General features: G+C 41.2%; 1 protein-coding gene and 1 pseudogene across 6 annotated transcripts in view; one reads left to right on the top strand and one right to left on the bottom strand.

Annotated features, from left to right (window-relative positions):
* The window catches only part of LOC106603508 (N-acetylglucosaminyl-phosphatidylinositol de-N-acetylase-like), a 37132-nt pseudogene that overhangs the window by 21311 nt on the left and 2290 nt on the right, over positions 1–13531 (bottom strand).
* LOC106603505 (nuclear receptor corepressor 1) overlaps positions 11442–13531 on the top strand; it is a 106991-nt gene continuing 104901 nt past the window's right edge. For all 6 annotated transcript variants that reach the window (XM_082974608.1, XM_014197285.3, XM_014197282.3 and 3 more), the window contains exon 1: positions 11442–11595. The gene's annotated coding sequence lies outside the window, so the exon portion shown is untranslated. The remainder of the gene's footprint in view (positions 11596–13531) is intronic.

Genomic DNA, 13531 nt, shown 5'->3' with positions numbered 1-13531 from the left:
ATCTCCAGGCTTCCACACAGAGCCTTCAAGCCACTGATGCAGACCTTTACAGTTTAAAAAGTCTAATAAATCCATGTAATATAGCCTACACCTTCAGAATAAATCCATTATTTATTTTAGACAGGTCTAAAGAAGCATGATATGAAGGAAATGTAGTCTATTTCAGAAGAACAGAATAACATACTCTTGAGTTGTCTTTATGTTAGGTCCTGATCTGGCTATGCCAAATGGCTGTGGGCTACACTAGTTCATTTAGCAGCCAATATTTGCTTAGAATTCCGTGGTATTATTTTATAGTATGAAGAATACAATTGAACAAAATAGAATAAATAATAGAAATAGAAGGGATATTTTCTCCAAACGATTTGAGGGAGTGCGCACGTGGCTATTCTGTGTTAAGCAGTTAACAAAGAAATAGGTACTCCTATATGCTTAATTTAGAGTTATTAATGTAACTTTAGTTGTTCTACAAACGTTCGGCTATATGTCGATGTTTAATACATTGTAAGGCTGCATGATGCGACTAGTGATGATTTGAAAAAAGTAGCTTGAAAGGAATGAGCTCGGCTTTGTTTTTTGCACAGGCTGTACAAACATCATCATACTCGCATTCACAATTTGACAAGCACTTGATAATGCCTACAATTTCACGGTGGCATCCCCTTTGTGTGGCCGTAATGCATCCTTAAAAAATCCATGCCTTCTGCGGGCAGTGGCCGTTGTGCCCTTGGCCCGGAGTGCTGTGCTGTGCCCTTCTCCCAGAGTCCTGTGGGCCTCGAACACCTCTCACTCACATTGCTCTCCATCAGGTCTTTCTCACAGGCTACAAGTGAAGATGGACACATCGGGGATGCAACTGTGTGTGTCCTTATCCAAATCTGAGGTGCATATTGAAGATATTGGAAGAACTGTCCACATTTACTTTGTCAGCCAACAAGATGAGTAGGCCTAACGAACAGAAAAAGCACTAGCCTATGTCAATCTTATATCCCCCATAGTACAAAACTTGACCTATTCTGTGCGAGAAATTAATATTCTAAACATAGTCTGGGACAGTAGGGGATAGGATAGATCCCAAATGAATACAACCACTAGCATTAAAAAACCTTGGCTGATAAAACAGATTAGAATGTTAAGCTTAAAATGTTGATAAACTATTAGGCTATTTCTTCACATTATAAGCGCAGCAATGCATACATGGCAGTAGGCTATAAGCGCAAATGTTCCATTAGCGGGAAAACACAATTATCAAAAGTGACAGCAAATGCGACTATGCAAGTAATGCTTTTATTATAAAAATGTGCATTTTTTATGGTGAAAATGATCTTCCCCACACTTGAAACTCACTCGCTGCTTGTGTATGCCAGTTACGCTCTACACCCGTTGTAAAGCGGATTAATGTGCTTAATTTTAAGAAGCCATTTGGCCACTTTAGTAGTTTATGGGCTAGGCTACATGAGGTATGCGACTATGATTCTAAAAAGTCACAAAAAGAGGCATTGTTTCTTGCCTTATGCTGGGCATCATTCACAAGTGATAGGCTAATATTGTCACCCGTCAGACTATTCTTGATATAATCTTGTCTTTACATATACTAAATAATATGTGTGAAATTTGTTTTGATTTAGAATGGACCATTATCATGCACCTGTCTCGAAACAGGGGCAGTGGGGAAAAAAATACATGAAATCTATGCACTTATAGCGAATGGAGAATGCTTTTGCCCTACCTGACTGTTCATTTTCATGCCAGCCAGGTAGGCTATACCTCTGTTGTAAAGATAAGCAATGTGCTTAATATTAGGAAAGTTGATAAATAAATATATTAGGCCTAGCCTATAGAAAGCTGATGGGACCTCCTTTTTTAATTAGAGGCCATCACTCTGTTTTTCTCGTGCAAGTGCATAGCCTACAGAAATGTTGTACAACATGAGTATATGGGCTCTCGTGAAGTGTTTGATTAGATGTTCGATTACATTTGCATTGATGTCAGAGTGAGGGACAATATAGTGCTGAGTACCAGGTAGTTAGCAAGTTTGGCAGGCTACAATTGACCAACAACAGCATCAGAGCTTGGAGAAGCCTAATTATTGTCTCTACGTGGTCACGTGGAATTTGACTTGCCTTCATGACTCGTGACCGCCAGTGTGGCGGTAATATGGTCACCGCAACAGCCCTACACACTAGAGGTCGACCGATTATGATTTTTCAGCGCCGATACCGATACCGATTATTGGAGGACCAGAAACCCCCGATACCGATTAATCGGCCGAATTTTTTAATTTTTTTTTGTGATAATGACAATTACAACAATACTGAATGAACACTTATTTTAACTTAATATAATACATAAATACTATCAATTTAGCCTCAAATAAATAATGAAACATGTTCAATTTGGTTTAAATAATGCAAAAACAAAGTGTTGGAGAAGAAAGTAAAAGTGCAATATGTGCCATGTAAAAAAGCTAACGTTTAAGTTCCTTGCTCAGAACATGAGAACATATGAAAGCTGGTGGTTCCTTTTAACATGAGTCTTCAATATTCCCAGGTAAGAAGTTTTAGGTTGTAGTTTTTATAGGACTATTTCTCTCTACACGATTTGTATTTCATATACCTTTGACTATTGAATGTTATTATAGGCACTTTAGTATTGCCAGTGTAACAGTATAGCTTCCGTCCCTCTCCTCGCTCCTACCTGGGCTCGAACCAGGAACACATCGACAACAGCCACCCTCGAAACAGCGTTACCCATGCAGAGCAAGGGGAACAACTACTCCAAGTCTCAAAGCGAGTGACGTTTGAAACGCTATTAGCGCGCACCCGCTAACTAGCTAGCCATTTCACATCGGTTACACCATCCTTATCTTGGGAGTTGATGGGCTTGAAGTCATAAACAGCGCAATGCTTGAAGAATTGCGAAGAGCTGCTGGCAAAACGCACGAAAGTGCTGTTTGAATGAATGCTTACGAGCCTGCTGGTACCTACCATCGCTCAGTCAGACTGCTCTATCAAATCATAGACTTAATTATAACATAATAAACACACAGAAATACAAGCCTTAGGTCATTAATATGGTTGAATCCGGAAACTATCATCTCGAAAACAAAACGTTTATTTTCTCAGTGAAATACGGAACGGTTCCGTATTTTATCTAACGGGTGGCATCCCTTAGTCTAAATATTCCTTCAATGTTATGTCATAATTACGTAAAATTCTGGCAAATGAGTTCGCAACGAGCCAGGCGGCCCAAACTGTTGCATATACCCTGACTCTGCGTGCAATGAACGGAAGAGAAGTGACACAATTTCACCTGGTTAATATTGCCTGCTAAATATGCAGGTTTAAAAATATATACTTCTGTGTATTGATTTTAAGAAAGGCATTAATGTTTATGGTTAGGTACAACGATTGTGCTTTTTTCGCAAATGCGCTTTTGTTAAATCATCCCCCGTTTGGCGAAGTTGGCTGTCTTTGTTAGGAAGAAATAGTATTCACACAGTTCGCAACGAGCCAGGCGGTCCAAACTGCTGCATATACCCTGACTCTGTAGCAGAGGTGACACATTTTCCCTAGTTAAAAGAAATTCATGTTAGCAGGCAATATTAACTAAATATGCAGGTTTAAAAATATATACTTGTGTATTGATTTTAAGAAAGGCGTTGATGTTCATGGTTAGGTACACGTTGGAGCAATGACAGTCCTTTTTCGCGAATGCACACCGCATCGATTATATGCAACGCAGGACAGTCTAGATAAACTAGTAATATCATCAACCATGTGTAGTTAACTAGTGATTATGATTGATTGATTTTTATAAGATAAGTTTAATGCTAGCTAGCAACTTACCTTGGCTTCTTACTGCATTCGCATAACAGGCAGGCTCCTCGTGGAGTGCAATGTAAAGCAGGTGGTTAGAGCGTTGGACTAGTTAACCGTAAGGTTGCAAGACTGAATCCCCAAGCTGACAAGGTAAAAATCTGTCGTTCTGCCCCTGAACAAGGCAATTAACCCACCGTTCCTAGGCCGTCATTGAAAATAAGAATGTGTTCTTAACTGACTTGCCTAGTTAACAAAATATATTTAAAAAATAATATTTTTTAAATATATATATAAATGAAATGTAAAAAAAATAATAATATCGGAAAATTGGTTGCCAAAAAAACGATTACCGATTGTTATGAAAACTTGAAATCGGCCCTAATTAATCTGCCATTCCGATTAATTGGTCGACTTCTACTACACACACCTGTCTATATAAGGTCCCACAGTTGACAGTGCATGTCAGAGCAAAATCCAAGCCATGAGGTTGAAGAATTGTCCGTAGAGCTCCAAGACAGGATTGTGTCAAGGCACAGATCTGGAGAAGTGTACCAAAAAATGTCTGCAACGTTGAAGATCCCCAAGAAAACAGTGGCCTCCATCATTCTTCAATAGAAGGAGTTTGGAACCACCAAGACTCTTCCTAGAGCTGGCCGCCCGGCTAAACTGAGCAATCGGGGAAGAAGGGTCTTGGTCAGGGAGGCTACCAAGAACCCAATAGTCACTCTGACAAAGCTCCAGAGTCCCTCCGTGGAGATGGGAGAACCTTCCAGAAGGACAACCATCTCCACAGCACTCCACCAATCAGGCCATTATGGTAGTGGCCAGATGGAAGCCACTCCTCAGTAACAGGCACATCCCAGCCCGTTTGGAGTTTGTCAAAAGCTACCTAAAGGACTCAGACCATGAGAAACAAGATTCTCTGGTCTGATGAAACAAAGGTTGAACTCTTTGGCCTGAATGCCAAGCGTGACATGTGGAGGAAACCTGGCACCATCCCTACGGTGAAGCAGACCGCAGGGACCGTAGCGATAGACCCAAACTGTTACAGATCTATATCCATCCTGCCCTGCCTTTCTAAAGTCTTCGCAAGCCAAGTGAACAAACAGATCACCGACCATTTCGAATCCCACCGTACCTTCTTCGCTATGCAATCTGGTTTCCGAGCTGGTCACGGGTGCACCTCAGCCACGCTCAAGGTCCTAAACGATATAACCACCATCGATAAAAGACAGTACTGTGCAGCCGTCTTCATCGACCTGACCGAGTCTTTCGACTCTGTCAATCACCGCATTCTTATCGGCAGACTCAACAGCCTTAGTTAATCTTATGACTGCCTCGCCTGGTTCACTAACTACTTCTCAGATAGAGTACAGTGTGTCAAATCAGAGGGCCTGTTGTATGGACCCCTGGCAGTCTCTATGGGGGTGCCACAGGGTTTAATTCTCGGGCCGCCTCTTTTCTCTGTATATATCAATGATGTCGCTCTTGCTGCAGGTGATTCTTTGATCCACCTCTTCGCAGACGACACCATTCTGTATACATCTGGCCCTTCTTTGGACACTGTGTTAACAAACCTCCAAACGAGCTTCAACGCCATACAACACTCCTTCCGTAGCCTCCAACTGGTCTTAAATGCTAGTAAAACGAAATGCATGCTCTTCAACCGATCGCTGCCCGCACCTGCCCGCCCGACTAGCATCACTACTCTGGACGGTTCTGACTTAGAATATGTGGACAACTATAAAGTGTCTGGCTTGACTGTAAACTCTCCTTCCAGACTCACATTAAGAATCTCCAATCCAAAGTTAAATCTAGAATCGGCTTCCTATTTCACAACAAAGCCTTCTTCACTCATGCTGCCAAATTTACCCTCGTAAAACTGACTATCCTACCGATCTTTGACTTTGGTGATATCATTTACAAATTAGCCTCTACCTAGCAAATTGGATGCAGTCTATCACAGTGCCATCCATTTTGTCACCAAAGCCCCATATACTACCCACCACTGCAACCTGTATGCTCTCGTTGGCTGGTCCTCGCTACATATTCGTTGCCAAACGCACTGGCTCCAGGTCATCTATAAATCTTTGCTAGGTATAGCGCCGACTTATCTCAGCTCACTGGTCACCATAGCAACACCCACTCATAGCGCGCGCTACAGTAGGTATATTTCACTGGTCATCCCCAAAGCCAACACTTGCTTTGGCCGCCTTTCCTTCCAGTTCTCTGCTGCCAAAGACTGGAACGAATTGCAAAAATCACTGAAGTTGGAGACTTATCACCCTCACTAACTTTAAGCGTCAGCTGTCAGAGCAGCTTACCGATCGCTGCAGCTGTACACAGCCCATCTGTAAATAGCCCATCCAACCAACTACCTACCTCATCCCCATATTTGTTTTTGTTTTTCTGCTCTTTTGCACACCAGTATTTCCCCCTGCACATCCTCATCTTCACATATATCACTCCAGTGTAAATTGCTAATTTGTAATTACTTCGCCACTATTGGCCTATTTATTGCCTTACTTCCTTACTTCATTTGCACACACTGTATACCTATTTTTCTATTGTGTTATTGACTGTACGTTTGTTTATCTCATGTGTAACTCTGTTGTTGTTTTTGGTCGCACTGCTTTGCTTTATCTTGGCCAGGTCGCAGTTGTAAATGAGAACTTGTTCTCAACTGGCCTACCTGGTTAAATAAAGGTGAAAATAAAATAATAAATGATCCTTGATGAAGTCCTGAGCGCTCTGGAACAGGTTCTCAGACTAGGGCGAAGGTTCACCTTCCAACAGGACAACAACCCTCAGCCCGGATTTTAACTCGATCTAACACAACCTGAAAATAGCTGTGCAGCAATGCTCCCCATCTAACCTGACAGAGCTTGAGAGGATCTGCAGAGAAGAATGGGAGAAACTCCCCAAATAAAAGGTGCCAAGCTTGTAGCGTCATACCCAAGAAAACTTCAACAAAGTACTGAGTAAAGGGTCTGAATACTTATGTAAATGTGATTTATATTTTTAATAAAAGGTGCAAAAAAAATTATAAACCTGTTTTTGCTTAGTCATTATGGGGTATTGCGAGTAGATTGTAAAACTATTTTATCATTTTTAGAATTAGGCTGTGCACTGTATATGTATTTGTGCCAGACCACGCCCCTGTGAATGTTTAGTGGTCAATAGCTGCTATTTTGTTTTAGGTACTTGTCTGGAAAATAATGTGTTGAGATCTTTGTCCATTGATGCCACTTATCAAATTTTGTGCAGATCAGTCATTTGATACCAGAAGTGTAGCATTTGAAGTGTTTTCCACAAAACTCTAAATTGCGGAAAATCCATCAAGTCGGACCTTTATGGGTCCCTGAGGAGAGGGACCTATGTACCGAATGTCATGACTTTAGGTCAACTCCAGTCCTCGAGGGCCTAGTTGGTGTCACACTTTTTCTCCATCCCTAGCAAACACAGCTGATTCATCAAATTGGATGTGGCAGGGCTTGAAAACTATAACAGATTACAAAGGGAAACCCAGACGCGAGCTGCCCAGTGACGCGAGCCTACCAGGTGAGCTAAATGCCTTTGATGCTCGCTTCGAGGCAAGCAACACTGAAGCATGCACGAGAGCACCAGCTGTTCTGGATGACTGTATGATAACGCTCTCGGTAGCCGATGTGAACAAAACCTTTAAACAGGTCAACATTCACAAAGCCACTGGGCCAGACGGATTACCAGGATGTGTACTCAAAGCATGCGCAGACCAACTGTCAAGTGTCTTCACTGACATTTTCAACCTCTCCCTGACTGAGTCGGTAACATGTAAGTCGCTCTGGATAAGAGCATCTGCTAAATGACTAAAATGTAAATGTAAATGTTTCAAGCAGACCACCATAGTCCCTGCGCCCAAGGAAGCAAAGGTAACCTGCCTAAATTATTACTGCCACGTGGCTCTCACGTCGGTAGCCATGAAGTTCTTTGAAAGGCTGGTCATGGCTCACATCAAAAGCATCCTCCCGGACACTTTAGACCCACTCCAAATCGCATACCGCCCCAACAGATCCACAGATGACGCAATCTCAATCACACGCCACACTGCCCTTTCTCACCTGGACAAAAGGAACATCTATGTGAGAATGCTGTTCATTAACTGAAGCTTAGCGTTCAACACCATAGTGCCCACAAAGCTCATCACTAAGCTAAGGACTCTGGGACTAAACACCCCCCTCTGCAACTGGATCCTGGACTTTGATGGGCCGCCCCCAGGTGGTAAGAGTAGGCAACAACACGTCTGCCACGCTGATCCTTAACACTGGGGCCCCTCAGGGCTGTGTACTTAGTCCCCTCCTGTATCCCTGTTCACCCATGACTGTGTGGCCAAATACGACTCAAACGCCATCATTACGTTTGCTGACGACACAACAGTGGTAGGCCTGATCACCGACAATGATGAGATGGCCTACAGGGAGGAGGTCAGAGAACTGGCAGTGTGGTGCCAGGACAACAACCTCTCCCTCAATGTGTGCAAGACAAAGGAGCTGATTGTGGATTACTGGAAAAAGCGGGCCGAACAGGCCCCCATTAACATCGACGGGGCTGTAGTGGAGCAGGTCGAGAGTTTCAAGTTCCTTGGTGTCCACATCACCAATGAACTATCATGATCCAAACATACCAAGAAAGTCGTGAATAGGGCACGACAAAACCTTTTCCCCCTCAGGAGATAGAAAAGATTTGGGTCCCCAGATCCTCAAACGGTTCTACAGCTGCAACATCAAGAGCATCCTGACCGGTTGCATCACCACCTGGCAACTGCTGAGCATCTGACCGTAAGGCACTACAGAGGGTAGTGCGAACGGCCCAAGCATCCTGCCATCCAGGACCTATATAATAAGCGGTGTCAGAGGAAAAGCCCATAAAATTGTCAGAGACTCCATTCATCCAAGTTAGACTGTTTTCTCTGCTACCGCATAGCAAGCGGTACCGGAGCGCCAAGTCTAGGACCAAAAGGCTCCTCAACAGCTTCTACCCCCAAGCCATAAGACTGCTGAACAATTCATAAAATCACCACCAGACAATTTACATGGATCCCCTCCCTTTTGTACACTGCTGCTACTCGCTGTTTGTTTGTTACCTATGCATAGTCACTTCGCCGCACCGACATGTACGAATTACCCCAACTAGCCTGTACCCCCACACATTGACTCGGTGCCCTCTGTATATAGCCTCAGTATTGTTATTCTTATTGTGTTACTTTTTATTATTACTTTTTATTTTAGTCTACTTGGTAAATATTTTCTTATTTTTGAACTGGACTGTTGGTTAAGGGCTTGTAAGTAATCATTTCACGGTAAAGTCTACACTTGTTGTATTCGGCGCATGTAACGAATAAAGTTTGATTTGAAATTGCATTCTAAACTGAAGCTCATGATTAGGTGATTATTGGAGTCAGGTGTGTTAGCTGGGGTTGGGGCAAAACTGACACCCATCAGGCCCTCGAGGACTGGAATTGCCCACCCCTGCTTTAGGTCAAACGGGGTGAGGGGCGTGACTGTTCAAAGTCAGTATTTTCAATTTCATGTTATAGCGCCACCATCTGGTCAATCGGTGTAATTTTGTAAATGCCAGATCTCTATGGCAAGATGCCTCATTCATCAAAGTTTTGTCAAAATTAGGCCAGTGCTGTCTGAGATATTGTGTGCAACTTAACGTACGTACTAACGCACAAACGGACAAAGACAGATCCACAGTCTCCTGCCCAATTTCATCGTTGGGGATAAAAATCACATTATTTGTTAGGCTTAATAAATTGACCATCGGTTGACTGTTCTGACAAGGTTACTTAACCACAAATGTATGCTAAGCAGGCACTTCTTATTTAAAATAGCAGATTACTTTCTAAACCTGGATCCCAAGCACAACATGGGTAGTGTATATGCATGCAATCAATTTTTGTTATATAGTTAAATTAAATAAATTATAAAGGGCATAATTTCTACTGGTACAACCAAGAAGCACCAAACTGGCGTAAGCCCCATCAATGGCTGTTTTTAAAAGGAATGTGTGGGGCTGATTGGCCAGTATGTTCTGCTGCAAAATGATAATTGTTCTGAAGATTGCTTACTTGCTAGCTTCACTGGCAGAGACAACTTACTTGCAGTCGTGCATAATGACTCTGGAAGCTGGTATTACCAACACTGCACAGCTGCCTAGACGCTGTACACCTTGATTGTAGTAATTACCTAGGTAATTATTTGGAGAAAAGTAATTACTTAATATGTTGTCATTTAAAGCATTGCTACATAACGACATAAAAAAAGTATTAACACAAAATTACATGCAACGAAACATTTGAGTTGTTGTAGACTTCCGACCTATGCATGGCAGTAAGGTTAACGCTATCCGGGATCCTTGGGACCTGAGCGATTCATTAGAGGTGGAAAATAGTCATTTATTTGGTTGCTTGTACATTTTTATTTAGACCTTTTTTAGAAGTACATACCGGCCATGACGGCAGTAAATGACGATAGTTAATCAATCGAAATTCCCTTTTCGTGAGCAATTACCGTATTTTGACATTAAGTTTGAAAAGCTGTTGAATGGCAACTTGAAAGGCTGCTTTCTGGGCTTAATGGAGATTCGCCATATCAACGTCTCCTGTAAAGCCACATTCTGGTTCAGGAATAAATAGGCTGCTCAAAGGACCAATCAAAACAAATGTTTTCTATTGTAAATACACAAATGAAGAGGCATTTAGTTCCTCGAGTCTTAAAATTGTTGGTACAAAGAACATGCATTCATCATCAGGATAGGCAGTTAAAGAGTGCTCGAACATCGCCAGACAAATCGCTTGTTTCAGATGAGTTGAATTGCTTGTCTCTACATAACACATGTAAACAATTGTTTACGTGACTCTGCTGAAAGTAAATGCATTTTATCCAAACAAAGACAAAGGTACTACGAACACTACAAATAAAACATGAATGTTTTTTTCCGTTCTTATAAACATTCCGTATTTTCAGTCTTATTTATCAAAGGTTCCGCCTAAAATAAGTTAATTTGCTACATTTCCTGTTTCTGGAACGCAACATAACATTTGAACCCACGACCATGTATAATATATAATTACAAAAACACCGAAAATTGGCATCAGTCAACGAATATCCAGTTGATATGAAAATCATAAATGCTCTAATTATAATGTTAGTTAGGCATCTGAAAGTTTCCCCGTTTCTGTTGCATGTGTAAGGTTAGGTAAACGACCAACCGATCATTTGTATTATTCAAGAAACGTATTTTTATTTATTTATCTAAACTGTGGACACATTATTACTTATATTTTCGTTTTGGATAAATCAAAAATCAGGATCAACAAGCATGTTTTGTGTCAGGCGGAAGACACAATTGATATTTAGTTCGTCTATGGGGATGGTTTCAACGTTACACAACATTATCCTCTTTGGTATTTCAAATAAAAATATATATTTTTAAATCGCGTAGTTTAGACAACGTTGATTTAATGTCTAATCACTGTTTTAATCCATATTTAACACACACAGTACGCACTGAGAAAATATGCAAATGTAAATCATGAAAGTACTGTATTTGTTTTCTATATAACAATTTCTACAATCCTGCCAGGACATCGACAGACAAATGTGGTGCAGCGTTCTGTCTGCTACGACCCGTCTACTGTCCGTCAACATCGGGTTTACAAAGCATCTGCCCTTTAAGACCAATAAGAACACATTTAGTTCTTACACGGTACTTTTTCCCCGAATGTGAGGTGAGTGCCTATCTCTTCATATGTGCACAGAAGTTACATGTTTTTAAAATGGAGCAGAACTTTCAGTTGCGTTTAGCTAGCATGTTAGCCACTTTAGCGTACTATATCGAGGCTGCAAATTTCCATTTGCAAGATGGCGGCTTGCTTGAGAATTCAAAGTGAAAAATTGTAGCAAACAACACTGTCGTTTCGCAGGATCCGGTGTTTTCATGTACTTTATAAAGTTCAAGTGTGCTGCATTTACACATTTATGGCAGATGAATGCTAATTCGTCGATTTAAACTAAAAAGAAACGCACATATCCTTTAATTCAGCAACAAGCAATTGATATTGTAAGCTACTTAGCTTACCCAGTTAGCATACAAGGCAAACACCAGAGGAAGGTGTAGACTGCAACGAACATTACATTTGTCAAGTTGCTATTGATGTTTGCAACTATATCTTGTTTAATACGTTTAGACAATCATAACTAATAATTGATTTCACCTTATGTAAAAAGGTTCGCTCCATACAGCAGTATCTGCAAACTATTTAGCTAAGCTAGCTAGGTAATCATGTTATGTAGGCCAAGTAGCTAGGTACCCATTATTGTAAACGTTTGTATAACCATCATCATCAACAAACCCAAAAGTAACCATTTGCATCTTTCATGGAGTCACCATCCATGGTTAGTCAATAAATTGCGCTAATATGATCGTAGTGTGGTTTGTTGCAATATGTGCTTGTTATTTATTCAGCCACAACAGTAGGTTTTGTCCTTGCAGCTGTAATTCAACATCTGGTCCTGCCTGTCAACAAACTGGTATTAAAAGATAATAAGTCATATTAGATATTATGTTCTGTATTGATGAGAAACTCACTACTGTCAGCTGGCCTAAAGATGCAGACTCCAATCATCCCGTTTATTTACAAAGTGCACACTTCACCTGTTTCGTCTCCTCTAATATGACCTCCTCATTGATTTTGAGTTGTTTACGATTACATTTTTTACTTTATATTAATGAGGGAAGTGGAAGAGACTTTAATTGGTTGTTGTGATGTTGCATTGCCTTAGGTTTTATAACTGTTACATTTCTGACGGAAGATAATTATTGTGCGGTCCTTGTAGGCATGCAGAACAAGCATGAGAAACACACTGGGGCTGTGTTTGTGCTTGCGGTCGGCGCAATTTGGGGGGGGGGGGGGCTCCATGATGCATTTTAGGCTAGGTGTTGTGTAGAGTTTCATTCCAAGTATGAATTTGGATAGAGTTTCAGCAGCATATTTTATGCCATCTTATTGTTTTAAGAATTTTGAAGGAAAAACTCTAAGGCAACTGCAGAGATTTGGAGAGCAACTGTGGAGATTTTCTTCCCTTCAACATGCTTGTGTTTTTTTATTTTTCTTTAGCAGCATGGCGTTGTAGATGCATAGCCGCTCATGATTTGTCTTACAAACAAAAATGTGCCTTGTTTGGTATTCCTAGCATTCCTGGCATTCTTGTCATCGCCATATCTGTCTGGATGGCACTCCTGTAGCAGAAGTTTTATTTTTTTTACAAATCCTCGATTTTTAAGACAACGAGGTGTTCATCAGATCAACATTCAGGCTTTCCTTCTCAAACAGGCTCTCTGTACAGGATTTCACTTGCGTCAGTGTAACTCTGAAAATATGGGAAGATTGGGACTGTCAACGTAAGCAGTTCTGGCAGAGGCCTGCATGGTAGTAATGCCCCGATATTACATTTTTGGCTGATACCGATATCCAATATTTTCATTGCCAAAAAAAGATATAGATTTAAAAAATGTTGCGCCCTTTTAAGCGTTCTAGTTCAATAAAATAGTTCACACACCACACACAAGGACGCAGTGGTCTAGGGCACTGCATCTCAGTGCAAGAGCCATCACTACAGTCCCTGGTTCGAATCCAGGCTGTATCACATTACATTACATTTAAG

The sequence above is a fragment of the Salmo salar genome, chromosome 04 (genome assembly GCF_965601325.2).
Source record: "Salmo salar chromosome 04, fSalSal1, whole genome shotgun sequence".
Classification (NCBI taxonomy): Eukaryota; Metazoa; Chordata; class Actinopteri; order Salmoniformes; family Salmonidae; genus Salmo; species Salmo salar.
This window is presented reverse-complemented; position numbering and strand designations above follow the sequence as displayed.